This window comes from Lithobates pipiens, unplaced genomic scaffold (genome assembly GCF_037356315.1).
Source record: "Lithobates pipiens isolate NorthernLeopardFrog02 unplaced genomic scaffold, aLitPip1_a1.2 Scaffold_18, whole genome shotgun sequence".
In the NCBI taxonomy this organism is placed as follows: domain Eukaryota; kingdom Metazoa; phylum Chordata; class Amphibia; order Anura; family Ranidae; genus Lithobates; species Lithobates pipiens.
This window is the reverse complement of record NW_027507758.1, coordinates 494,038,522-494,064,252: the sequence shown is the minus strand read 5'-3', so window position 1 is coordinate 494,064,252 and position 25,731 is coordinate 494,038,522. Positions and strand designations below refer to the sequence as shown.

The 25,731-nt window shown below is 49.4% G+C and overlaps 1 protein-coding gene across 2 annotated transcripts in view; it reads right to left on the bottom strand.

Annotated features, from left to right (window-relative positions):
• The window catches only part of LOC143988780 (alpha-1,4-N-acetylglucosaminyltransferase-like), a 337,591-nt gene that overhangs the window by 132,864 nt on the left and 178,996 nt on the right, over positions 1-25,731 (bottom strand). The window lies entirely within an intron of this gene.

The window sequence follows — 25,731 nt, the reverse complement described above, 5'->3', positions numbered from 1 at the left end:
CATACCACTTCAGTCATCCCCAGACCCCCCTGTCGCATCCACGACGGGCTCACCAATTCGCTAACCCTCAACGCCCCGAAAAATGGCAACGCAAACGCTGCCCTGAACAAGGCCACCTCGTAGGGTGAAGAACAGATCCCAGGTAGCTGCACCAACAATTTCGCCAAAAGTTCAAACGAAACCGAGCTCCTGGTATCCCTACTGGGATGAGAGCGCCTGTAACCCTTCATAGACTGTCTGACCCAAAAATCTTTTGTCCCGTCAGGTAAACCCCTCAACTTGAACCAAAACGCCAGCCCAACCAACTTTCGATTAAGCCCGGACACAGACACTCCTAACTCAAAATTCCTGGAAACAAAATAAATCACCAGCAAACGCAAGTCCTGATCTTCCTGCCCCGCCGAAACCTGCTGTACGAGGCCGGCCCACTCTGCCCACACTTTGCTATATGCTGACCACGTAGCCTCGCTCACCGACCATCTGATCCAGCCGGCTACTCTTCCAAAGCAATCCTCCACAGCCATTCCGGAAAAGGAACCCTGCGTTCCTCCGCCCCTGGTGCCAACTCCGGAAACTTGTGCCACTGGAAGCGAGACAAAGCATCAGCGATAACGTTCTCCACCCTCGGAAGATGTACAGCATAGATAAACACGTTTAACTGTAAACAGTGCAACACAAAGTGCCTGAGCAACTTGACCACCGGCGGAGACGCCGCCGATACCTTGTTGATCACCTGCACCACCCCCAAGTTATCCCCGTGAAAGCGAACTTTCAGATTCCGAAACGCTTTGCCCCACAGTTCCACCGCCAGAACCACTGGAAACAGCTCCAGTAGTAACATGTTTTTAAGCAGGCCTGCCGCCTTCCACGACTTAGGCCATGGCCCCGCACTCCAGCGCCCTTGGAAAAAGCACCAAAGCCAGCCGCCCCCGCTGCATCCGTGTACAGCTCCAGGTCAAAATTACTAACTGAGCCCGACATCCACAGCGCCCTGCCGTTGAAGTTAGCCAGGAACGTGTGCCATGTCGCCAAATCCTCCCTATGTGCCTTCAACAGACGCATATAGTGCTTGGGCGAGGTGGCCCCCGCGGTGCTGGCCGACAGCCGTCGGCAAAACACCCTCCCCATTGGCAGGATGCGACACGCAAAATTCAACTTACCCAACAGCGATTGCAATGGTCGAAGCTGAACCTTGCGCAACCCCAACATCCCACGAATCTCCGCCTGAAGCGCCCTCAACTTGTTCTCCGGCAGCCTACATTCCTTCCTCTCCGAATCCAAAATAATGCCCAAGAAGCTCAACACCGTACAAGGACCCTCCGTTTTGTCCGGCGACAGGGGAACTCTGAACTTCTTGGCAACATGTTCCAACGTAGCCAGCAGTACTGCGCAAACCTCAGAAGCAGACGGGCCCACGCAGAGGAAGTCGTCCAGGTAATGTATTACCGAATTCAGTCCAGCGACATCCCGCACAACCCACTCCAGGAAAGAACTAAATTGTTTGAACAGCGCACAAGAGATGGAACAGCCCATAGGCAAACAACGATCGACATAGAATTCATCCTGCCACTGACAGCCCAACAGCCAGAAGCTTTCAGGATGCACGGGAAGCAGGCGAAAAGCCGATTCAATATCAGTCTTCGCCATCAGAGCCCCTTTCCCATACTTCCTTACCCAGAAAACAGCAGCATCGAACAACGTATATGACACTGCGCAAACTGCTGGATCAATGGCGTCGTTCACCGATCCCCCTTTCGGATACGACAAGTGATGAATGAGCCTGAATTTGTTGGGCTCCTTTTTGGGCACCACACCCAAAGGCGACACCACCAAATCCGGAATGCGCACAACAGAAAAGGGGCCCTCATGCGCCCCAAAGACACCTCCTTTTTTAACTTGTCCGATACTACCCCGGCGTGTTGCAATGCCAACCGCAAATTGCGTGCCACTGGGGGCACTTCACCCAGCTGCGCCGGAATCCGAAAACCCTCTTCAAAACCCCGGGCCAGCAACTGTGCGGCTTCCTGATCCGGGTACCTAGCGAGGAAGGCAGCATCTTTGCCACCCTCACCAGCGTGGTCCCCCTTTCCAGCAGCAACACCGGGCTTGCCCTTTCCCTGCTTAAAGCAGCGGGACAAGGGGTGCCCCCCCCCCCCCCATCACATCCAGAGCACTCATGCTTGTACTTGCATGACTCTCCGAACTTGCAGGAGCCCTCATTGAACTGCCAGCACACCCCTTTTTTTCTTGTGGCCGATTGTCCGGGGTTAGTGGACCCACTGGCCCCCCCGTGAAAAAACTGGCTAGGTGACCTCGCCGAGGTCAGAAGGCGCATCCACAAGCTGATGTCCTTATGATCCCATTTCAAGGACGGGCGAATGGCCCTCCGCTGAGGAAATTGCTCGTCATAACGCAACCATGACGTTCCCCCGTAGACTCTGTAGGCCTCTCCCACGGTGTCAAGGTAGCAAAACAGCGCTGAGCAGTGTTCCGTTCCCCTATCACACTAGCCAAAATGGCGAATGCCTGTAACCAATTCGTAAATGTCCGAGGAATGAGCCTGTAACGCCTCTTCTCCTCGTCCTCCTTGTGATCCTCCGGCCTCACCCTATCGAGATTAAACTTCTCCAACGGTTGGAGGGCGAAAATCTCCACATATGCGCCTTTCCATATCTTCTCCCTAACTTCTGGCTTCAGATGGGCCCCCAGGGGCCCCTCGACGCAGACATAAACTTCGCACTTCGCCGCGTCCGCTAAGCGAACCAAATCCTGTTTCTTTGCGGGCACAGTGGTCTTCCCCCTGCGGACGGCTTATCCATCCCCTGTTCAGCCACCCCCGCCACCAAAGAGGCAGGTGCCGCTGGTTCCGCGGCCCCGATCACCTGACCCACCGACCCCCCGTCCCTCCCAACCCCCGCGCCCGGTCCCACCCAAGCTGCCGCAGGGGGCGGTCCCCCCCACCCCCGGCTCAAACCGTTGAACCAGCTCCTTCAAGCCCGGCAAAAATCCCTGCAAACCCGCATCCGGCACCGCACGATCTGACACCAGCGCGGCCGGCGTGACTGGAGCGGCCCCACTTGGCCGCCCCTTGCATGCCCGCCCCACCACCACACCTCCCCCAACAGTACCATGTAAAGCAGACAAAGTAATTGTGGACTCACCGCGATGCCTGGAAGGAGTCCCACCAGCCGAAGGTCCCGAGTCCACCACCGCCGGCAGCTCCTACTGCCCCTCGTCCTCCGATTGCGACAGCTCCCCCTCCGAGCGATCCTCCACCAGCTCTGCCTCACTTGCCGACTGCCCTCCAGCGGATGCGTCACTGGATGCCGGGGATCCGCGGACCGACCGATGACTTCCGCAACGACTTGCCGGGGCCCGCCCGCCCCCTGGGACAGTTCCGCTCCAGGCCACTTCCCAACGCCATCACTCCCCCTCCATCAGCCTCAGCCCGGCGACCCCCGGAAGGGGGCCCCTGCCGTCCATCCGTCCCAGAGGGGCCACCTTCCGCACGTCCCTGGAGCCCAGCAGCCATCCCCCTGGGTGCCTCACATGTAAGCCCCGCCCCGCCATGCCTGGAGCAGGGGCCTCCCGCACAATCTGTGGTCCCCCAGCCCTCACAGTAACAGTCCCGGCCTTGCAAGCCCCCCCACCGCCCTGCCCGATCCAGAAAGCCGCTTAAGGGAGCCCATCCGCCGAAGGCCCCGCCGCTCGCTTCGTGGGCAGGCCTGAAGGGAGTCTGTGAGCCCGGCCACGAGTGCTGCTATTCCTGGGGAGGGGGGAGAGAGGGGGGTCCAGTGAGAAGCGATCCGGCGGCCGCTCGCGCCGTGCTCGCGCCGTCACCCGCTCAGACCACTTAGCCGCTGGTGTAGACTCACCCAGCGCCACTGCCAAACGAGACTCTAGCCATCCAGGGCCCCTGGACGCTGATTCCGCCTTTAGCTTTGCAAAAAGTTCCTCCACCGCCGCCATGCTGCCACCCAGCTCGCTCCCGATCAGCAGACTGAGGAGGGGAGGAGCCGCCTCCGCACATTAACTCTGCTCCTCCCCTCCCAGTCCTATGACTGAACCGCCCACTCTCTTCGTAAAAAACGTCCACATGTTAACCCCGTCATGCTGACCTGCGCCTATGCTGTCTCCTCTGCTCCGGGCTTACTTTCTATTTCCTCTTCCTCCAGTATGCTGTTGCATGTTAGGCAGAACATTTCCTAACAGACAATGATATACAGTACTTGGAGAAACACAGGAAAAGATTACAGCGCACACATACTAAAAGTACATTTAAATTCTGCAAGGCTATTTAAAAAAACTTGAACATATTCAGCAACTAATCATAAAATATGGGGATTTGGTGAAACTATGGGGGTTATTTACGAAAAGCAACTCCACTTTGCACTACAAGTGCAAACTGCAAGTGCAAAGTGCACTTGAAATTGCATTGAAAGTGCAGTCCCTGTTTTTTTTTTTTATAATTGGTATTTTATTGTTTTTTTCAAAATTTAACAAAAAGAAGGAGAAACAACACAAAAAAAATCAACATACACAGGGAAAGTAAGGGGAAAAGAAAAAAAAAGGGGGGGGTTCCATGGGGGTGGGGGGATACATACAACCTAGTCAAGTTACATGTAAGCATACATGGTGGCAGAGAGTTACTTCCATTCAACAAACCCAGGGCATCCCCCTTCCCGCTCCAGACATTCGATCCACACGAGCGGGTCCCTCTCCCGTACTAGAAGAGAGTGGGGTGCCCCTTTAACACTGTTAAAGCTTTACAAGTGACTCCTACCGCATAGTAAAAAGGGAAGAACATATTAAGTCAACCAAAACCAAACATCTTCCATTAGAGTATGCAAAGGGAAGACAGAAAGAGAAGAGAGTTGGGATGTGGGTGGGAAAGGAAGTGTGAACCTCATGCCTCACCGGATTATGCGTTCAACTCACCAGCAGAAGGTGCGTTCGGAGGAGGAAGGTTCGCCTGGACAAGTCTCCCAAATTCAGGGTCTGCTAGGGCAAGAAGCGTGACATCTAAACTGGATGTAACCACAGTTGCGGTCTGGACATGGGCCTTCCATGGTGCCCACGTATGCTCAAATTTCTCCCTGGTGTCCCTACAAGTGGCCATCCAGCTCTCTGCTTCCATTATCTCCCCCACCTTCCCCAAATATTCCTGCTTGCTTGGAATTTGCAAGCTCTTCCAATATAGTGGTACTAAGTGCTTGGCTGCATTGAGGAGATGGGGGAGTACACCCTTTTTATAACGTGATGGAGGCATAGTGGGTATGTGGAGCAAGAAGTGCTTAGCCAGGGCTGGGATATCAGTACCCAGACTGTCTGACACGTGTTTGCGAACCATATTCCAGAATGGTGCTAGCACAGGGCACTCCCACCAAATATGGAGGAAGGTGCCTTTCATTCCACATCCCCTCCAGCATACATCCGGAGTGTTTGGGAAGATTCTAGCCAGGGTGACAGGTACCCTGTACCACCTGGATAACATTTTATAGTTATTTTCTTGAATCTTAGAGTCTATCGAGCTGGTATGTGTTAGGCGGTATAAACAATGTAACTGGTCGCCTGTAAATTCATGTTGGAGGTCCTTTTCCCAGTCTGTAATATAGTGTGGTTTGGGAGTAGGTGTGGTGGACTCTAACAGCCCATACATCTCTGAGATCATGTGTGTCAGAGGCTCCGCGGATGCCCACATGTTCTCGAAGGTTGTCAGCGTGGCCCGAAGTGGTGTCTGTCTACGGTGCTTGGATATAAAGGCCTCCAGTTGGCGATGCCTCCAGAAATCAAAGGGGAAGCTGCCTTCCCATCCCGTATCCACGAACCGAACGCGGCCATCTGTTCCCCTGGGTGGAACCACGGGTACCCACTCACCGGTGTCAGAGGGGATAACTGTGGTGCTAGTGCAAAGAGTGCGTTAACCCTATCCCACGTTTCCAAGGAGTGGACTGTAAATGGGAAAACCCACCCTGAGAGCCCCCTGTCCCCGGCCGGGACCCAGGGTGCGTAGGCCAGGTCTCTGTCCACCATAGTCATTTCCAGAGGGACCCATAGCTTATGTAGCGTATGAAACTTCCAATTTAAAATGCGATGTAATGCGATCGCTTGGTAGTATTGGAGTATGTTAGGTATGCCCAGGCCGCCGTTCAGCTTAGAGCGTTGGAGCGTCGCTATGGCCAAACGCAGCTTCTTCCCACCCCACACAAATTTAACAAAAAGGCTACGTAGGTTCGAGAAAAACCCTTGCGGCAGGTGTATCGGTATCATTTGTAGGAGAAACAAAATGTGAGGTAGTATCGTCATTTTCAAAATATTTGTTCGACCCACCCAGGTAAAAAGTGATTTGTCCCAAGTGGACAAATCCGTTGAAATCTTCTGCATTAGGGGCAAATAGTTGTGTGCATACAGGGAGTCAGTACTATCGGTGAGCTGGACACCTAGATATTTCAAGGAGGGGACAGCCCATGTGAACAGAAATGAGCCCTTCAAGGTGTCCCCCAAAGCCGGGGGAATGGTGATCGGCAGCATCTCTGATTTGGAATAATTTATCCGAAAATTGGATACCTCTCCGTACGCCTGTAGTTCTCCCATCAGATTCGGCAACGAGACCAGAGGGTCCACCACATGAAACAATATGTCGTCCGCATAAGCAGAAAGTTTGTGCTCTAAGGAGCCCGCCATCACCCCCTTGACACTGGGATTGTCTCTGACCTTCTGTAGTAATGGTTCCACAACCAGTGCAAATAGAAGGGGCGAGAGCGGGCAGCCCTGTCTCGTGCCGTTACGAATAGGGAACGATGAGGAGAGGCCACCATTCACCTTAACCCGGGCCGTAGGAAACACGTAAAGAGCCGAGATCCATTGCAGCATGCGTGGGCCCAGCCCCATACCCCTAAGCACTGCATTCAGAAACTCCCAGTCCACACGATCGAATGCCTTCTCCGCATCTGTAGACAACACCAGGTATGGAGGCATCCGACCGCGTGTACGTGCCCAGTGGATAAGCTGGACAGCTCTATTGGAGTTGTCTCTAGCTTCTCGCTCCGTTATAAAACCTGTCTGATCAGCGTGGATCAACTCCAGTAATAGCGGTTTCAGGTGGTTGGCAATAATTTTGGAAAAGATTTTAAGATCCGTGTTCAGGAGGGAGATTGGGCGATAACTTTGCGGTTGGGATGGGTCTTTCCCGTCCTTCGGGAGCACGGTAATATGCGCCAGCGAGGTCTCTTGTGGTAAGACCCGGCCTGAGGCGAGGGAGTTGAAGAGGGCACACAAAGGGGATTGCAGTTTGTCAAAGAACTTTACATAGTAGGCCCTGGTAAAACCATCAGGGCCGGGGCTCTTGCCTGTAGGCATAGACTTAATCGTAGCTAAGATTTCTTCCCCTGTAATTGGGCATTCTAAGTCAGTTGCCTGATCCGTAGTAAGGGTGGGGAGTCCTACGGAGGAGAGGTATGACTGTATGCGTGTCTTCTTAAGGGCTATGTCGGCCGGGGAGGAGGCCTGGTCCAAGTGGTATAGGTTCGCGTAATAATCGCGAAACATAGAGGCTATCTTGGATGTGTGCTGTGTATAGTCCCCGGTAGGAGAGCACAATTTATGTACATGAGCCAGGAGTCTTCTTGCGAAGTGCTCGGGCCAGTAGCCTGCCGCACTTGTTGCCGTGTTCGTAGTAAGTGTGGGCCAGGTAGCGCAGTTTCCGGTTAATTTTCCGGTCCAGCAGTTTAGAAAATATTTGTCTGAGTTCTGTCAAGCGCCTGAGCTCCGTAGAGCCCGACGTTCTTTTATGTGCAAGCTTAGCGCGTTGCAGCTCCAGCAACACCCTCAGGAAGCTCGCCCGCCTCTCTTTGTTAAGTTTAGCTCCCAGTGCAATGAAGGTGCCCCGGATCACGGCTTTATGTCCCTCCCAGAGAATGCCCTTGCTCACTTCCCCATTATCATTCTCCGCAAAGTAGTGTGTCAGAGTCTCCTGCACCCCCGTCACTACCGCCAGGTCATCTAACAAGTTCTCGTTCAGTCTCCACGTCCTTGCTTTAGTCGAGGCCTGGGCCAGTGAAAGCGTAAGCGTCACCGGGGCATGATCAGAGATGGTTATGAGGTCTATGGTTGCTCCCAGGATAAAATCCAAGGTGTCCTGGTCCACTAGCAGCAATTCAATTCTAGTGTACACCTTGTGTACTCCAGAGAAGTAGCTATAGTCCCTTTCAGATGCATGTATTGCTCTCCAGCAGTCCACCAGGGCATAGTCCTGGAGGGATCTGCGGAAATGTCTCAGGAAGTCATGGGAATGTGACGAAGTGCAGTCCCTGTTAATATGAGGGGTAGATCTGAAATGAGGGGAAGCTCTGCTGATTTTATCATCCAATCATTGGCAAGCTAAAATGCTGTTTATTTTCCTTGCATGTCCCCCTCGGATCTACAGCTGCCGCACTTCCAAGTGCATTTTCAGTGCAATTTCAAGTGCAGTTTGCACTTGTAGTTCAAAGTGAATTTGCCTTTTGTAAATAACCCCCAATATGGCCACATAGTGCTTAAGCCCACTACTGCAGTAAAGTACCCCATTATCAGTGGGTCCTACAATAGTCTAGGATGCCCCCTCCCGCCGCGCTCCAGTGCCCTCTTACCGGAGCCGTCAGCAGCGGCGGAGGCAATTGGATCTTCACCCCTGCTGGGTATAGAGACGTCTCCATAACATTGCAGGGCAGAAGCGACGGCAAAAAATCACTTCCGTCTATTGCTCTTGAAAGGGCCATTTCACATTGGAGCGGTGCGATTGCAGCACACGCTAAAAAAAGTCCTGCTAGCAGCATCTTTGGCATGGTGAAGGAGTGGTGTATACACCGCTCCTGCCCATTGAAATCAATGGGGCAGCGCGGCTATACTGCCAGCATAGCGCTGCTGTAGCAGCGCTTTTGACCCTGTCTTGACTGTTATCGGGGGGAGGGAGGGTGGGAGATCAAGTCAAAAGATCCAGAAGGAAGGCTGAGGAGAATCCAGAGGCGAGTCCAGCTGAGAGACCTTAGGTAAATGCTAACTCTGCCCAGTGACAGGAGAGGATATAAGTAAAAGGTTACACTCAGGGGCGTGGCCGGGATGGTGGAGTGAACGGACGTGCTAGCTGAGCTCTCCTGGAGTACGATCCGTATATACATCCGTATCTGACATTTAGGACTAACTGGTGCCCGAAGCTTGTACCCAGGGAGAAGCTGCGCGCCACTGCAACATGGCGTCGCAAACAGACCACAAGGGGGACCAGATGTCGGAGCCCCCGGAGTTGCCGGAGATCCTGTCAGCAATTACCTCATGCCGCGCTGCGGTGACTGCCTGTCAATCCACACTGGCTTTGAAAATCGAGGGGGTTGGGCTGGATGTAGGTCTGGTCCGGCAAGATTTGGACAAGATACGGTCTAGGGTGTCTGAGACCGAGCGCGCGGGTGGGAGAGACGGAGGATGCCGTTGCAGAACACTCGGCTTCTATATGCACGCTGCAACTGAAGGTAAAGGCTCTTGAGTACAGGGCCGAGGATGCTGAGAACCGGAGCAGGAGGTACAACCTCCGCATTGTTGGTTTGCCCGAAGGGGCTGAAGGACGCTCTCCTGCCCAGTTCGCTGAGGGTCTGCTGCGGTCCCTGCTGCCAGCGGCCCCCCTCTCTCCGTACTTTGCGGTGGAGAGGGCCCACCGGGTGTCTCCCCGCCCAGGGCCGGAGGGGGCTCCCTCCCGGACTTTCATCCTTTCGGTTGCTAAACTTCTGTGACTGTGACGAGCTGCTCAGGGCCGCCCGTGCGGTGAAGGATCTTCCCTACGAGAATGGTAGACTTATGTTGTTTCCGGACTACACTATGGAGACCCAACGCCAATGCCGCTCCTTTGACGCAGTGAAAGCCGTCCTGCGGAGAAAGGGAATTAAATACAGTATCCTGTTCCCGGCCAAGCTTCGTGTGGTGGATGGCGAAACTGTCAGTTTTTTCACCAACCCTTAAGAGGCATCAGCGTGGTTGGAGACCCTTCCATAGTGGACAGTGATGGATCCCTTCCAGGGTGGATGGACACGGGGACTGGTTGTTACTGTTGCTAGCGGGTGAGCCAGGTATCTTTAAGTGTACTATGACTGCACATGGTGTGGATCCTTAGATCCTTTGCAAATGTTGTAGGCGCTGGCTGACCTGTCTGTTCTCCTGACTTAGCTGTCCATCCCCTGGGCTACCCTTGGCTCCTTGGGGGGAGCGGCACACACTAGGATGGATCCCCGGGCTGGTGGCGACCCCCCCGCAGCCATGGCTATAGCCGAGGCGCTGGAACATATAGGATGTGGTGCGAGCTCCTGTCCCCTGCAATTTGCAATCTACCTTCTGTGATACTCCTACCTAAGTCAGTCACTGACTCAGCCGTAAGGCTGCTACTTCACTCCACAAGCTCTGGACATAAACTGTTTTGTTTTCTTTGCCTAGCCCTGTTAGCATGGTGACTTTGGAATGATGCCCCATTCCGGTTACACAACCCTAACCTAGGTTACTGGTTGCTGAGTGATGGGGGTTTTGGGTTCTAGGTGCTCCTTGTTTTTTTCTGGGATGCACGGGGTGGGGGGGGGGGGGGGTAGCCGTTGCTGTCCGCGTTTGTTGTTTTCGAAGGTTTTTTTTCTATTGTTTCACTGTGGTTGGTCTTTGGGGGGAGGTGGTTGGTACATGCTCATTGGACCCAGGTTCGGCTCGGATGGAGGGGGGATGGCGGCCTGCGGTTCCCGGGGGTGGCGGCGCGCTGGGCCGCCGCCCACGAGGATGCCGCTGGGGGGACCCCTCGCACATTGCCAGGCTGATTGCACAATGGCACAGTGTTTAGTGGTGTCGTGGAATGTGCGGGGGCTCAACTCGGTGGGTAAACGGTCACTGGTCCTTAATTATCTCTGCAGATTCTGCAGGAGACTCACCTAGTGGGTTCCCAAGCGCTTAGTGTGAGGAGGGCATGGATAGGAGCACATTATCATGCCACGTACTCCAACTATGCAAGGGGAGTCAGTGTGCTGGTTCACCGGGCGCTGCCTTTCCAGTTGCTGGATGTTAAGACTGATCCCGGAGGCAGGTATGTCCTTCTGCATGCTCTCCTCTCAGGGGTCCCTGTGGTGTTGGTGGGGATTTACTTGCCTCCTCTGGCCGATGTAAGGGTGCTACATGAGCGAATGCAAAAGATCACTCTGTACAATGTAGACAATGTTCTTATAGCTGGTGACTTTAACATGGTGATGAATGGTGATATGGACAGGCTGCAGGCCTCGGCCCCTCAGCGGGACGATCTCTCCCGCTTGTCCTTGGTCTTTGGCCTGTCGGACCTTTGGCGACGTTTCCACCCCCCGATAGGGAGTTTACATGCTTGCCCGCCACGCGCCGGACTATGTCCTGGATTGACTTGGCTTTTGCCTCTTCGAACTTGCTCCATAGGGTGGCCTCTGCTGAGATCCTCTCGCGTGGCATCTCGGACCATGCTCCGGTGTCAGAGATTCAGCTCACTCGGGGGGAATGGAGAGGATATGGTGCTTGTCCAGGTTCTGGGTGATGGATCCGGAGATCCAAACGGAAATTCCTGAGGCTATGTGTACTTTCTGGCTTACTAATGAGGAATCGGCTAGCCCCCCAATTGTCTGGGACACATTTAAAGCTTGGCTCAGAGGGGAATACATGACCCGAATATCTGTGTGGAAAAGGCAGGCTGAGCGGTCTCTGAGGGCGGCGGAGGAGAAGGCCATGTTGAGGGAGGCCGAGTATGTGCATCGCCCTGATTGGGCTCAGTACGAGGCCTGGCAGGAAACTCTAAGGCACCTTTCGTTAATTAGGGTAGATCTTACCCAAAAATCCATGGTTGATAGTGGCCAACGGGTGTTTGAGTTCGGGGTCAAAAATTGGAGGCAGCTTGCATGGTAGGCCAAGGGTCTACGCAGCATGACCCATGTCGCAAGGGTGAGAGATCAGATGGGCAGACTCCTGACATCGCCTGCTGACATTGCGACGAGATTTATTGAGTTCTATCAGGCTCTGTACTCCTCCAGGTACTCTTCCAGGACGATTCTCACCTGTCTCAATATTTAGACCGGATCGAGCTCCCTGTCTTGGATCCGCACAAATGTGCTGAGCTGGACAGAGATATCACCCTGGAGGAGGTACAGGAGGCTTTGGGGTCTATGCAGTCGGGGAAAAGCCCCGGGGCCTGATGGTATACCCATTGAATTTTACTCCGTGTATCAGGAATACTTAGCTCCTAGATTCACGTCTCTTGTACACAAGTGCTTGGAATTGGATGCACTTCCCGAGTCGCTGGCTGATGCGGTTGTGGTGTTGGTGCCCAAGCCTGGTAAGGACCCGGAGGAGTGTGCGTCTTACAGGCCCATCTCTTTGATTAAGGCAGATGCTAAATTATTGGCAAAAATTTTAGCCCTTAGGCTGCGAAGAGTAATAGAAGATTTGGTGCATGCGGATCAAACCGGCTTTATGCCGGGTAAGGGCACTGATGTCAATATCCGCCGGCTATTCCTGAACCTAACTGCACTGCATGACAACAGGGGGACGAGAGTCATAGCCTCTCTGGATGCAGAGAAGGCTTTCGACTCCGTAGAGTGGAGGTACCTCTGGAAGGTACTACAAAAATTTAGGTTGGGGCCAAAGTTCCTTCACTGGCTGAGTCTGCTGTATCGGACCCCTAGAGCACGGATTAGGGTGAATGATTCCCTCACGGGGGCTTTTCTCCTCCAGAGGGGCACCCGACAGGGCTGCGCGCTGTCTCCTAGTCTATTTGCTTTGGCGCCACTGGCGGCGCTGGTTAGGGAGTCCGAGCGGATTGTCGGACTCAGGGTGGGCCCTCTGGAGGAGAAAATCTCCCTGTATGCAGATGACGCCCTGCTGTATTTGCAGGATGCGGAGTCATCATTACAAGCTGCCCTTGCGTTATTCGATGAGTTTGGCAGGTTCTCGGGGATTTGCATTAATTGGTCCAAATCCGTGCTCTTACCGCTGGATGCGCGGGCCACCAACTCTGCAACTCAGTTGGCGTTGAGGTGGGTTGAGGAGTTTACTTATCTGGGTATTAGAGTATCGAGGGATCTCCAATCATTTCAACAATTAAATCTCCGCCCCATTGTGGCACAAATGAAGGACCACTGCTCCAAGTGGACCACTCTCCCCTTGAATTTATTGGGACGAATTAGTATTATTAAAAAGATTTATTTGCCTAAATTTCTTTACATTTTCCGGAATAGTCCGGTGCGGTTGCCCCAGGCTTTTTTCAGGGTGCTGGAGGGATGCCTTGGAGGCTTCTTATGACGGGGCTCTACCCCTCGGATGGCCAGGGCTACCCTTCAGCTGCCGACCAGCGGGGGGCTGGCGATGCCTAATACGCTGGTGTATTATTGAGCGGCCATGTTGGTGACGGTACGGTGGTGGTTCTAACAGTCTAGGACGAAAATGGCAGTTTGCCTGGAGGCTGCGATAATTGGTTCCCTTATGGAATTAAGTAATTTGGTGCATCGTGGGTCCTCACGTCGCCCTCCCCTACCAAAGTTACGGTACAGATCTGGGAAGCGGCTAGGAAGCGTTTCTTGGCCCCTAATAGATGGTCCCCCCCGTTGCCCTTTGTGGGAGAATCCGTACCTTCCCCACTTCAGGACTATCCCGGACCCACAGTTGTGGGCCAGATATGGTGTTAGGATCTTGGAGGATGTGATTTCCAATGGGACCCTTGTCCCTTTCCGGGAATTAGCGGAGAAGCATGGCATGCTCTTCAGGTACTGGCAGCTACGGCATGCCTTCAGGGCGCAGTTCCAGGAGCCGCCGGTTCTTGGGGTGGATGTACTGGAGGGCCTGTTGGATCAGGAGTCCTTAGCGAAACCCCTCTCTGCATTGTATTCGGTGCTGATCAGTAGGGAGTCACCTAGGATGGAAGCGTTATGGGACAAGTGGAAGGGGGACGTCCCAACTTTGGATTAAGAGGCCTGGGAGGAATGGTTCGAGAGGAGTATCAGGGTTCTGATATCCTCTAAGGATAGGTTAATACAAACCAAATGTTTACATAGAGTGCACTTCACGCCTCAGAGACTGCACAGAATCTATCCGGATAGATCCCCAAAGTGCCGAAGATGTCGATCCCCTGAGGGTTCGCTTTTACACATGTTTTGGGAGTGCCCACGCATCTCGCAGTACTGGTCTGCTGTTATGGAGTGCATTAATGAGAGTCTTCAGTTGAACATACCCCTGACGGCAGAGCTGGCTCTGTTGGCCATCCATGATGATGAACAGAGACCCAGATACACCAAAATGCTGATCTCATTGCTGCTCTTCTATGCAAAAAAAAACCAAATACTTATTAATTGGACCTCACCCCTCCCACCTACGCGAAGAGCTTGGGAAAAGTCCATTGATGAAGTTCTGCCAATGTATAAATTGACATATGCCAGTAGGGGGTTCCCCCAGAAGTTTATGAAAGTGTGGCAACCTTGGGTAGGCCCGCTGTAATGACTGGATGGGAGTCTCTCTGTGTCCTGATCCCCGGCGCATCGGGAAGAAGAGGTTGTGTGGTTTGTGCTGGCTAACATTACCAAAAAACACATAACATCAGAGATATACATATGAATTCATAATTTCCAGCAGTTTGTAACTTAGTAAAGACAAAGAGAACCTCTATCTACACGGTGTATCTAGTATGTGTTAAGCAATCTGTGAGTGGGAGATCATTGTTGAAACCTTAAAGTAATTATTTCTCCATTTCCCCTGAAGAAAACCCCTCAAGAAAGGGTTTAAACCAGATGGCTTCATTTAGCCCTGGAGGTTGTGTGGCCTTGAGTTTATGAATCCATCGGGATTCCAGTTGTAAAAGGGCCTTGTTCCAATCCCCCCCTGGGGTCGGGATGTACATGGTCCAGAATGAGAAATTTTATCCTGGGAAATTTCCCGTTGTGTACTATATTGGTATGTCTTCCTAGGCGAAGGTCAGGGTCACAGGTTTGCATACATAAAGGGGTTGTAAAGGTAAATATTTTTTCACCTTAATGCATTCTATCCCCCCCATTTACTTACCTGACCCCTCGAAAGTCCCAGGCTCGTCCCCGACGTCCTCTTCGTCGCTCAGCCTGGCTGATTGGCTAGAGTGGATGGATTGAAAGCAGTGCAGCCATTGGCTCGCGCTGCGGTCAATCACATCCAATGATACGGCGCACCAGGGCAGGGCCGAGTAATACGGTGAGCATCTATAGCCGCCGGCTGTATCACGGGAGTGCGCCCGCAAGTGCTTCTTCTCACCATGGGAGGGAGCTTGCATGAACAAGACAAGGGCTTGCGAGGGAGGAGGGGGGAAGCTGAGACAGCCGCCAAGGGACCCCAGAAGACCAGGTTCGGGGCCACTGTGTGCAAAACTAGCTGCACAGTAGAAGTAAGTATAACATGTTTGTCATATAAAAAAAAAAACAACTTTACAACCACTTTAAGATATGCCTATATGCCCTATGCTAGAACTCCACTTTCTTTTTGCCAACATAAAAACATGTACGATCGTAAAGTAGTAGGTAAACTACCCCAACCATCCTACAATTGGCAAAATGCCTGGGGTGGAATATCTGGCCATCGGGTAGCCTAGAGTTCTTTGGAACCAACATGTACTTACAGTAATGGCATTTACCGCAAATGAACGTCCCTTTATATTTACAATGTGTCTTAGCAGTATCACCTCGAAACTCACTACTAACCACCTTATCTCTGATGGATGTAGCGCGTTTAAAGGTGAAAAGAGGTTTGATAGGGACAAACTGTCCCAATGTTGGGTCCAATGAGAGCAGATGCCAATATTTCTCTATAAAGGTTTGAATTTTCTTTTGCTGATTACTGTATCTTGTAATAATTCTGACAGTGTTTATCTTTTTTAGTTTTATCAGAATAGAGAAGATTCTCTCTCGTTTATAAGGAGGCTTTTCTAAATGACCGTTTCAAAGAGGTGTGAGTGTATCCCTGTAACAATAACCTGTCACAGAGTTTGTCAGCTTCTACCTTAACGGTGTTATCATCCATACAGTTACGCCTTACCCTGGTGGCATGCAGAATCGCATCACATTCTTGCAGTAAGTTGGGGTCCTTCCCAGACGATGAACACATCATCAATGTACTGGTACCAACATACTATGTGGTCCATGTACATTGATAAGGTTTCATCGTCCAGGAATGAAGACTCCCACTCCCCCAGGTACAGGCTGCCGTAAAAACAGACATTATGTTCCAAAATAAACTCAAGAAGTGAGAGGATGAATTCACCATATATACGGGATCTACATTTTTATTTCTCTGTATGATGTGTCTCATTGCTGCTATGCCCTTTTGATGAGGGATAGAGCTATATAAAGATTTGACAACTATTGTTACCAATAGAGCTTTCTCCGGAATATATAACTGGTCAATAATTTGTAAAAAATGGAGCGTGTCTTTTACAAAAGAGGGCAGAGATGTAACAAAGGGTTTTAAGAATTCATCCACTAGCTTGCTTACATTTTCGCTAATGGCTCCCACACCTGAAATGATCGGCCTTCCAGGTGGGTTGTTGGCGTCCTTGTGGATCTTTGGGAGTACCTAAAACACCGGTATACGTGGAGACTCGCTCATCATGAACTCCCAAAGCTGTTTTGTAATAATGCTGTTCATATAGGCAGTATCAATGAGCGTGTAGAATTCGTTATATATATTTTTTTTACAATATCAGCCGGAATACGGCGATACCATTCCAAATTTTTAAGTATTTTATTGCACATACTGACATAAAACTCATTGTCCAAGACAACGATATTTCCGCCTTTGTCTGCCGGCTTAATTGTAATTTTATTGGAAAGTTGTTTTAGGGCCGCATTTTCTTTCCCCCTTAGATAGCTGGACTTTTATTATGTTTTTTAATTTATCAAGCTCACTGCAGAACAAATTTGAGAAATATTGCTGCGTTGGGGCAGGTACTCGGTGCTGGACAGAAGATGGATTTCTTCTTTAGTACCGATTTCTTCTTAATGGGAGAATCATCAGGACTCTGTTCCAAAATCTGGGAGAGGTCGACCTGATCAATAAAATCTGTCGGGTTGCTCTCTTCCAACAAGGAGACCAATTGGTCTATTGCTTGAGTTTCTTGGGAAGTAAGCTCTGTAGAGGGTCCTTGTTTATCCACTTCGCGCCCAGGCCAATTCTGACATTTCTCTCCTACATGTAAAATTCCAAATTTTTTTGCTAGAAAATTACATAGAACCCTCAAACATTATATATATTTTTTTAGCAAAGACCCTAGAGAATACAATGGTGGTTGTTGCAACTTTTTATCTTGCACGGTATTTGCGCAGTAATTTTTCTAACACATTTTTTTCCGAAAAAAAAAGTTTCATGCTTAAAAAAAAAAAAAAAAAAAAAAAAACAGTAAAGTTAGCCACATTTTTTTGCATAATGTGAAAGAGGAGGATACGCCGAGTAAATAGATACCCAACATGTCACGCTTCAAAATTGCACGTGCTCGTGGAATGGAGCCAAACTTTGGTATTTAAAAATCCCCATAGGCGACGCTTTAAATTTTTTTACTGGTTACATGTTTTGGGTTACAGAGGAGGTCTAGAGCTAGAATTATTGCTCTCGCTCTAATGTTCGAGGTGATACCTCACATGTGTGGTTTGAACACCGTTTTCATATGTGGGCGGGACTTACGTATGTGTTTGCTTCTGTGTGCGAGCTCACAGGGACAGGGGCGCTTTACATTTTTTTTATTTATTTATTTATTTATTTTTTAGTTTGACACTTAAAAAAATAAATAAAAAATTGATGAATTTTATTCCTATTACAAGGAATGTAAACATACCTTGTAATAGGAATATGGCACGATAGGACATATTTACAGTGAGATATGGGGTCAATAAGACCCCATATCTCACCTCTAGGCTGGGAAGAATAAAAACAAAACAAAAAAAACAAACACGATCCTGGCTTCCCTGCCAAATCGGCGCCGTTAATTTGAATACCGAGGCCGGGCTTGACGTCATAACGTCATGACGTCATAACGATCATAGAGACTCCGGGGATGATCTGGTCCGCCGGAAATCTCTATGGTAACTGGCGGGGGGCGGCAGATCCTGTCATCGACTCACCGATGGAAGCGGTGAGTCGGTACAAGCACTGGAGGGCGGCAGGAGTGGGGGCGTCCCCTCCCGCCGCCCATAAGAATGATCAAGCGGTGGAACAGCCGCTATGATCATTCTTATGGTGCAGGGAATCGCCGGCTGAAAACGCCGATATCTGAATGATGTCTGTGGCCTCAGGCATCATTCAGATATAACCACTGAAAGCCCATGATGTCAATAGACATAGTATGGGTGCCAAGTGGTTAAGAAACAATTTTTTTTAAAAGTATCTTGTGAACAAACAGTTGAAGGTCTTTATAGACTTCGAAAATGTCTGTGTCCTGATTTGGACAAAAATTCAGGTTTTTTTAAGCACACTTATTTCGTTATTGGAAAGTTTGTAAGAGGAGAGATTAATTACATTGAAGTCAGAACTTTGCTCTTGAATTTGTATTGTAGGTATTAGAGTGCTACCCGAGTGTAGGTGTTGAGATTGATTGGGGGTTGAGTACTTGCCAAAGATACGTTCTAAAAAAAGAAGGATCATTGGAGATTGTGTCAAAAGAATCGATTTGTGAGGATGTTAGATTGAGATGTACATTCTCCCGTGATCCGTTGTGATTGAGTGGTGGTATCATTAGTTGGGGTGCAATTATTTATTTGGGACCTGATAGGGATTTGTGGTGGAATATTGTGGGGTGCATTAGCATGCGTGAGTTTACGGGTTACATCTAAGGTAAATTTTTTAGCTAATTGTCCTTCAGTGGAATCGCCATAGTATTGGCGGTTTGTGCTTAGTCCCGTTTTAGCTTTATGAGAAGATTGAGGAGGGGGGAGGAGGGATTTTTCATGTGACTAGGTGCCGATTGTAAAATAATTGGGACCTATCCTTGGTTTTGATAGCCTTTATTTTGGTTATTTCCATCTTTAAATGAGTTTCCATCACGGGACAACTTTTGTCCCTTTTTCCCCTCAATATTTCTTTGTTGAAAATTTCCAAATGTGTTTTTAATCTGTCCTCTTTGGCAGTGAATGATCTTTGGGTTTTAAATTGTTGTAACTTATTACAGAGGCTAATAATGTCCATATCTAGGACACTAGATCTTTTACTGTATTCCTCTATAAGAATTTTCATGAGGCTTTTTGAACATGCTCGTAATACCTTTTCCCATTTCTCTTTAAATTCCGAGTCCAGACCCTCCAAGGTAGGGAAAATCTGAACCCGCAATCCAAACGGATTGATATCCTCTCTAATGTAATCATGAAATACTTAGAAATTTGGAATGGTATCGCCGTATTCTGGCTGATATTGTAAAAAAAAAAAAAAAAATTATATATATATATATATATATATATATATATATATATATATATATATATATATATATATATATATATATATATATATATATATATATATATATATATATATAACAAAGAATTCTACACGCTCATTGATACTGCCTATATGAACAACATTACTACAAAACAGCTTTGGGAGTTCATTAAAAACGAGTCTCCATGTATACCGGTGTTTTATGCACTCCCAAAGATCCATAAGGATGCCAACAACCCACCTGGAAGACCGATCATTTCAGGTGTGGGAGCCATTAGCGAAAATGCAAGCAGGCTAATGGATGAATCCTTAAAACTCTTCGTTACATCTCTGCCCTCCTTTCTAAAAGACACGCTCCATTTTTTTTACAAATTGACCTGTTATATATTCTGGAGAACGCTCTATTGGTAACAATAGACGGGGGTGTGGTTTGCCTTGGAAGAAGATGGCCGCTTAACCCTTGGGCTCTGATAGACCTTGGCCAAATATCTGCTCCATCTGGGATACTCCTCTATCTTTCCTCAGCCAACTATGGGGACTTCTTCCCGTAGCTCCTCTACATCTAGATCCTGCTCTCCAAGAGACACTGACAGCCGCATTACTCAATTTTATACCGGACATCTTTAGATCGCAGAGAACCAACATGGCTAGCTCCTCTTCTCCCTCAAACTCCTCGCAGGCCTCTAATGGGATTATTCTTACTTCCACCATACCGCCTCCCTCTGTGCAGGGCAATACCCAACCGGCACTCCAACAACCCAGCTTGAATGACCTCCACACGGTAGCAGCCGATATCAAGAATACGATCTTCGCAGCTATCACTGATCTCCGCAATGAAATACAGGTGATCGCGGCAGAGTACAAGAGGTTGAACGCTCAGCTGAATGCCACCATAATGTACTCCGCTCTGTACACCGCAAAGTGGATTCCCACACCATGCAGCTCCGCGATGTACAGAGCCACATAGAAGACCTGCACAATCGGGGGCGAAGACACAATCTCCGGGTGAGAGGCCTCCCCGAATCATTTGAACCTGACCGCTTACTATCAACAGTGATGGAGCTCTTCAACTTCTGGACAAACCCCGTCAAACCCCCATTGATATGGAACGGATCCATAGGGCTTTGAGACCACGGGGAAAATAATCTGACCCTCCCAGGGTTATCGTATGTTTGACCGACTTCCAAATTAAAGAAGAAATACTCACTCAGAGAAGCCCAAAGCACATTTGCTATGGGAAGGTAGTGTCATTCACATCTATCAGGATTTGTCGGCCATTAAAATCAGACATCGCAAAGACCTGCGCCCCCTGCTGGACGTCTTACAAGCCAAGGAAATCCACTACCGATGGAAGTTCCCATTTGGCTTATCTGCTTCTCACCTGGGTTGCACCGCTCTCCAGAGGGTTCCGGAGGAGTTGGAGAACTTCTGCCAATCGATGGACATCCCGCTTGTGGCAGTGCCAAATTGGTATGCGGATTTTGAGACCTTAAACCTGGACTGACAATCCACCAGAGAAGAGCTGATAGATGCACAGGACACAAGACATCGAAGACGGTGCTCACCATCCACACCTAGATCCTCCTCTAACCTACTGCCTCATCTTCTCTCCAGCCCCTCCATGGCTCCCATTTCCAGCCGGCCACACCGGGACTGGAGTCTGGAAGATCTCCATAGCGTTGCAGCCAACATACAGAACACCCTCATGGCGGCCATAACAGACATGCACTCAGACTTACAGGCCATAGCCTTGCGAGTGGAAGAGGTGGAAATCACTCAAGCCCACCAAGATACCACACTATGCCACGTACAGCAGCTGACAGAGTCCCATGCCGTCCACCTCAGAGAGATCAATCGCCACATGGAGGACCTGGACAACCATGGGAGATGCCAAAACCTCAGGGTAAGAGGGATTCCAGAATCGATCGACCCCAGCCACTTCTCCCTAACGGTCACAAATATCTTTAATGACCTCCTAGAATAACCCCTGGACACACCAATAGCCTTTGACCGGATCCACAGGGCACTATGCCCGAGGGGACGATACACAGACTCCCCTAGAGACACGGTCTGCTGCCTCATGGATTTTCCCCTGAAAGAGGAAATCCTTCAAAAATAAAGTAACAGAAACCAGATAACATACCAGGGGGCGACGATAAAGATATACCAGGATCTAACATTACCCTACAACGCAGAAGGGAGCTGCGACCTTTGCTGGAAACCTTCAGATCCAGATTCATTATCTACCGCTGGAAGTTCCCTTTCTGCTTGTTGGTGAAGTACCAGGGTCGCACAGCAAACCTCAGAGTGCCGGAGGACTTGGAACACTTTTGCTCTACACTAGATCTCCCGATGGTCGCCCTCCCGGATTGGTACAGCGACTTCTGCCTACCCAAAAGAGCCACTTCCATGGAAGGTGTGGACGAAGCAAGTACCTACAGTATCAGTCACCGCCGAGCCCATCCTCTCGCTCCACTCACCCCACCACGGATACCTGGAGCCCAACGCAATGGTAGCCCAACAGCCTCCCCAGCACACCGCACCTAGATGGGTATCCAGGCCCTTCCTTTTTGCTTTTTGATGTTTCTTTTTGTTCTTTTTTCCTTTTTCATGACACAGGGCCCCCACTCTCCTCAAATAGAGAAAGGGGGACAAGGAAAAAAAAGAGTTAAGCTCAGAAATAAGGAAGAATAAACAAAATTCTCAACATCTGGATTATAATCTTAGCCTTGAAATAGCCAGAGACAATACTTCAGGCCCACCATACTTGCAACCCGTAAGGCCCTTTTCTTGTGTTCTCCCTCTTCCTTTTTAATTTTTCTTTCCCTTACTTGACCTGTCACAGTCCCACGGTCTCTTCCTCTTCCTGAACTGTTCAAGTAACATACAACAATCAAAATGAAAAACAAAGACGCCTACACCCTTGCATCCTGTAGAAGTCATCACTGGCTCCCTACCTTCCAGTCAAGGCTCTCCCTATCCCACCTGTCCCTCTAACTGTTATCCCTCACAATGTATCTCAAAGGCGGACTTTTCAATGGACTCTTACGTCCCGGCCATAGCGTACCTGAAGCTCCGCAGTACCTCTCTACAGAGACTCTTGAAACAGCAGGTGAAGTCTACCCCTCTCTGAAAAGGTCCAAGCACTCACCATTCTTACTTCTTGGCCTGTCCCTCCTACCCTCCTCTACTCCAGCGAACACACCTCCCCCCTCTTGTTTTCTTCTGCTCTTTTTTTTTCCCCTTTTTCTTTTCCTCCCTCCTCCAGCCCTTATCCTCAGGTCAACAAGAATAGGCTTTTAACCAGATAATTTATGTTGCACTAACAACCCTCTCTCCCATCATAGGAATTAGGGAAACCTTTTTGCCTATGGCTCAGCTACAATGGTGAGCCTGGAGCACAGAAGGGGGTCACACACAGGTAAGACTGCCAAACAAAAGCAAGGTGTCCAGCCACTCTTTTTTACTGAGGTAACAGGCGATTGCTCCCCCACAACACAACACCTCAATCCTCATTGATCAATGCACAGGCGACCTCGCCTTACAAATCAGGGCTGGGTGTGACCCCCTCCCCGGTGCTACGTTTATGTCTAGTCCCTCATACGGGTTTAGTTATACTGATAGCTACTACTTATACATTAGTTGTCAATGTTATTGTTACGGTTATTGTACTTAATACATAGTTTTTCTCGCCCTGTGTCATGTGTACCTACAGTTCTTAGTGTTAATACATTTTTAGCTTAACTAAAAAATAGCTGAACACTGTGCTCAAATCCAATCTATGGGTCTCCAATATCCTGGCCTATGACACTCGACAAAAAATAGAGCCCCTTCCGTATCTCCAAACACCGAAATAAACTAAGGCTCCTTTCTTACAAGAACAGCACCCCAATCCAGATATATCCCATTACCCGAAACATACTCATTCTAACCATGTCACCATACCCATGAGAAGCTAATCAGGGTAACCAGGGGGACAATCACTCCCCACCTGCTATCCGTGAGCATCTAACATGATATTACTCTTTTGCACCATAGACCTCCTAGAGACGCAAAACACATCCTCTTGTTGATTGCCACCTACCAATCCCCCCAACAGCGGACTCTGGTAGACACCGCTGACATTAACCGGAATCTCCCCAACCCTTGAGTGGGATTGCAAGACAATTCCCACTTCCGACACACCCTCATTCTCCCAAACCCTTAATATCAGACTCACTCTAACTCACCACAACTCGCCACTCCCTCACCCTCTTGACCCTCTCTACCCCTTCTAACCACATGTCAGATCCCTTTCCCCCCTACCTCTCCCCCTTGCCTCCCAGCGTCTCTGGCTTCCCTAAACCAATATAGCTGACTGGACATCACCCTACCTAAGCAAAACATGACCTCACCCAAGACCAGCAGATCGAACCTTTCCCTTAAAAATTTGTTTCCCTTAACACCAAAGGCCTGAACACTCCAGAGAAGCATTCCCAATTAGTAACATGAGAAGCATGAAAGCAATGTTTCTTCAGGAGACCCATTTTTGCTATAAAAAAAAACACCATCTCTGACGAATAGATTTACCCCTTTAGCTACCACTCCACTTCCCTGACCTCAAAGTCCAAAGGAGTCTCAATACTCCTCTCCAAAAGCGTCCCTATTGACATCAAAGACAAACTCATTGATGACCAAGGCAGATTTATCTTCCTGAAGGGCACATTTAAAAACCAACCCATCATGCTAGCAAATATATATAGTTCAAACAAAGCCCAAGTCCCCTTCTTTCGTGCCATCACACGACTACTAGCTAATTTTCAGGAGGGTATTTTGATCTTTGGAGGAGATTTTAACATCCCACTTGACCCCCTACTGGATTCCTCCACGGGGCATTCCCACCTACCCTACCGAGCCCTCAAACAAATCAAAAAATGCTTCCAAGAGCTACTAACCCAAAACACATGGCATACACACCATCTGAGCAAAAGAGATTACACTTTTTTCTCTAACCCCCATAATAAATATTCTCGCCTTGACTACTTCTTCCTCACGCAACAAGATCTCCCCAAATTGCAAATGGCAACAATAGAACCGATGACACTTTCGGACCAACACCCGGTCACGGTAACCCTTACCTTCCCAGATATGATCAACCATGCTTATATCTAGAGACTAGACCCTACAATTTTAACAGAAAGTTCAAAAGAACAAGAGATCTGTGAATACTTAGCCAACTACTTCACTGACAATGACACCCCAGACACGTCAAAACTGACGCAATGGGAGGCCCACAAATGCGTCATACAGATCTCCCTAACATCGGCACTCAAAAAAGAAAAGAGACTCAAACTAGCTACTCTCTACACCAAACTCAAAAAACTTGAATCTCTGCATAAGTACAACCTAGCCACACAAACCCATAATGAACTAATAGCAACACACACCCAGATAAAAGAGGAATTGGGCCAATACTTAAGGGAAAAAATACACACTATCCCAGAAACTTTTTTACGGAAACAAATGCGGTCACCTCGTAGCACAAGCCCTATGCAAAAAAAAAAAAAATCTAACATTGCAGTCCACCAGCTCCGTTCCAATACGGGTAAAACGATCACGAATACCCTGACATAGCAGCAGAATTTGAAGCATATTACGCCTCGCTGTACAACCTCAAGTGCTCTGATCCGAACTCACCATCACCCTCCAAAAGCATAGGTGAAATAAAATCGTTCCTAGCCCAATACTCCCCGGATAAGATTTCTGCCAAAACCGTCGCTCATTTCGAATTCCCGATCACCGCAGCGGAGTGGAACCAGGTGATAAAACAATTAAACCAGGAAAGAGCCCAGGTCCGGGCGGCCTTTCCGCAGTATTTTACAAAACATTCTCCGATACCCTTCAGACTCCCTTCCTTAATGCCTTTAATTCCGTATCCTCCGTGAACCCTCTCTCTAGCGAAATGTTAAAAGCCCACATTGTCGTCCTCCCCAAAGAAGATGTGCACGAGTAACTATAGACCCATATCCTTATTGAATGCGGACGTCAAGATCTTTTCCAAGATACTAGCTAATAGACTCTTGCCACTACTCCCTTCAGTTATTTCCCAAGATCAAGTAGGGTTTGTCCTTGGGCGAGAATCCAGGGATAACACCATTAAAAGCAATCAACCTACACCACCTGATGATGCACACAAACCAAAAAGGCTTCTTCCTCTCCATGGATGTGGAGAAGGCATTCGACAGGGTGTCATGGGAGTACATGAGAGCGCTCCTTCAGGCGATAGGTTTGGGCCCACGCCTTTTGGGC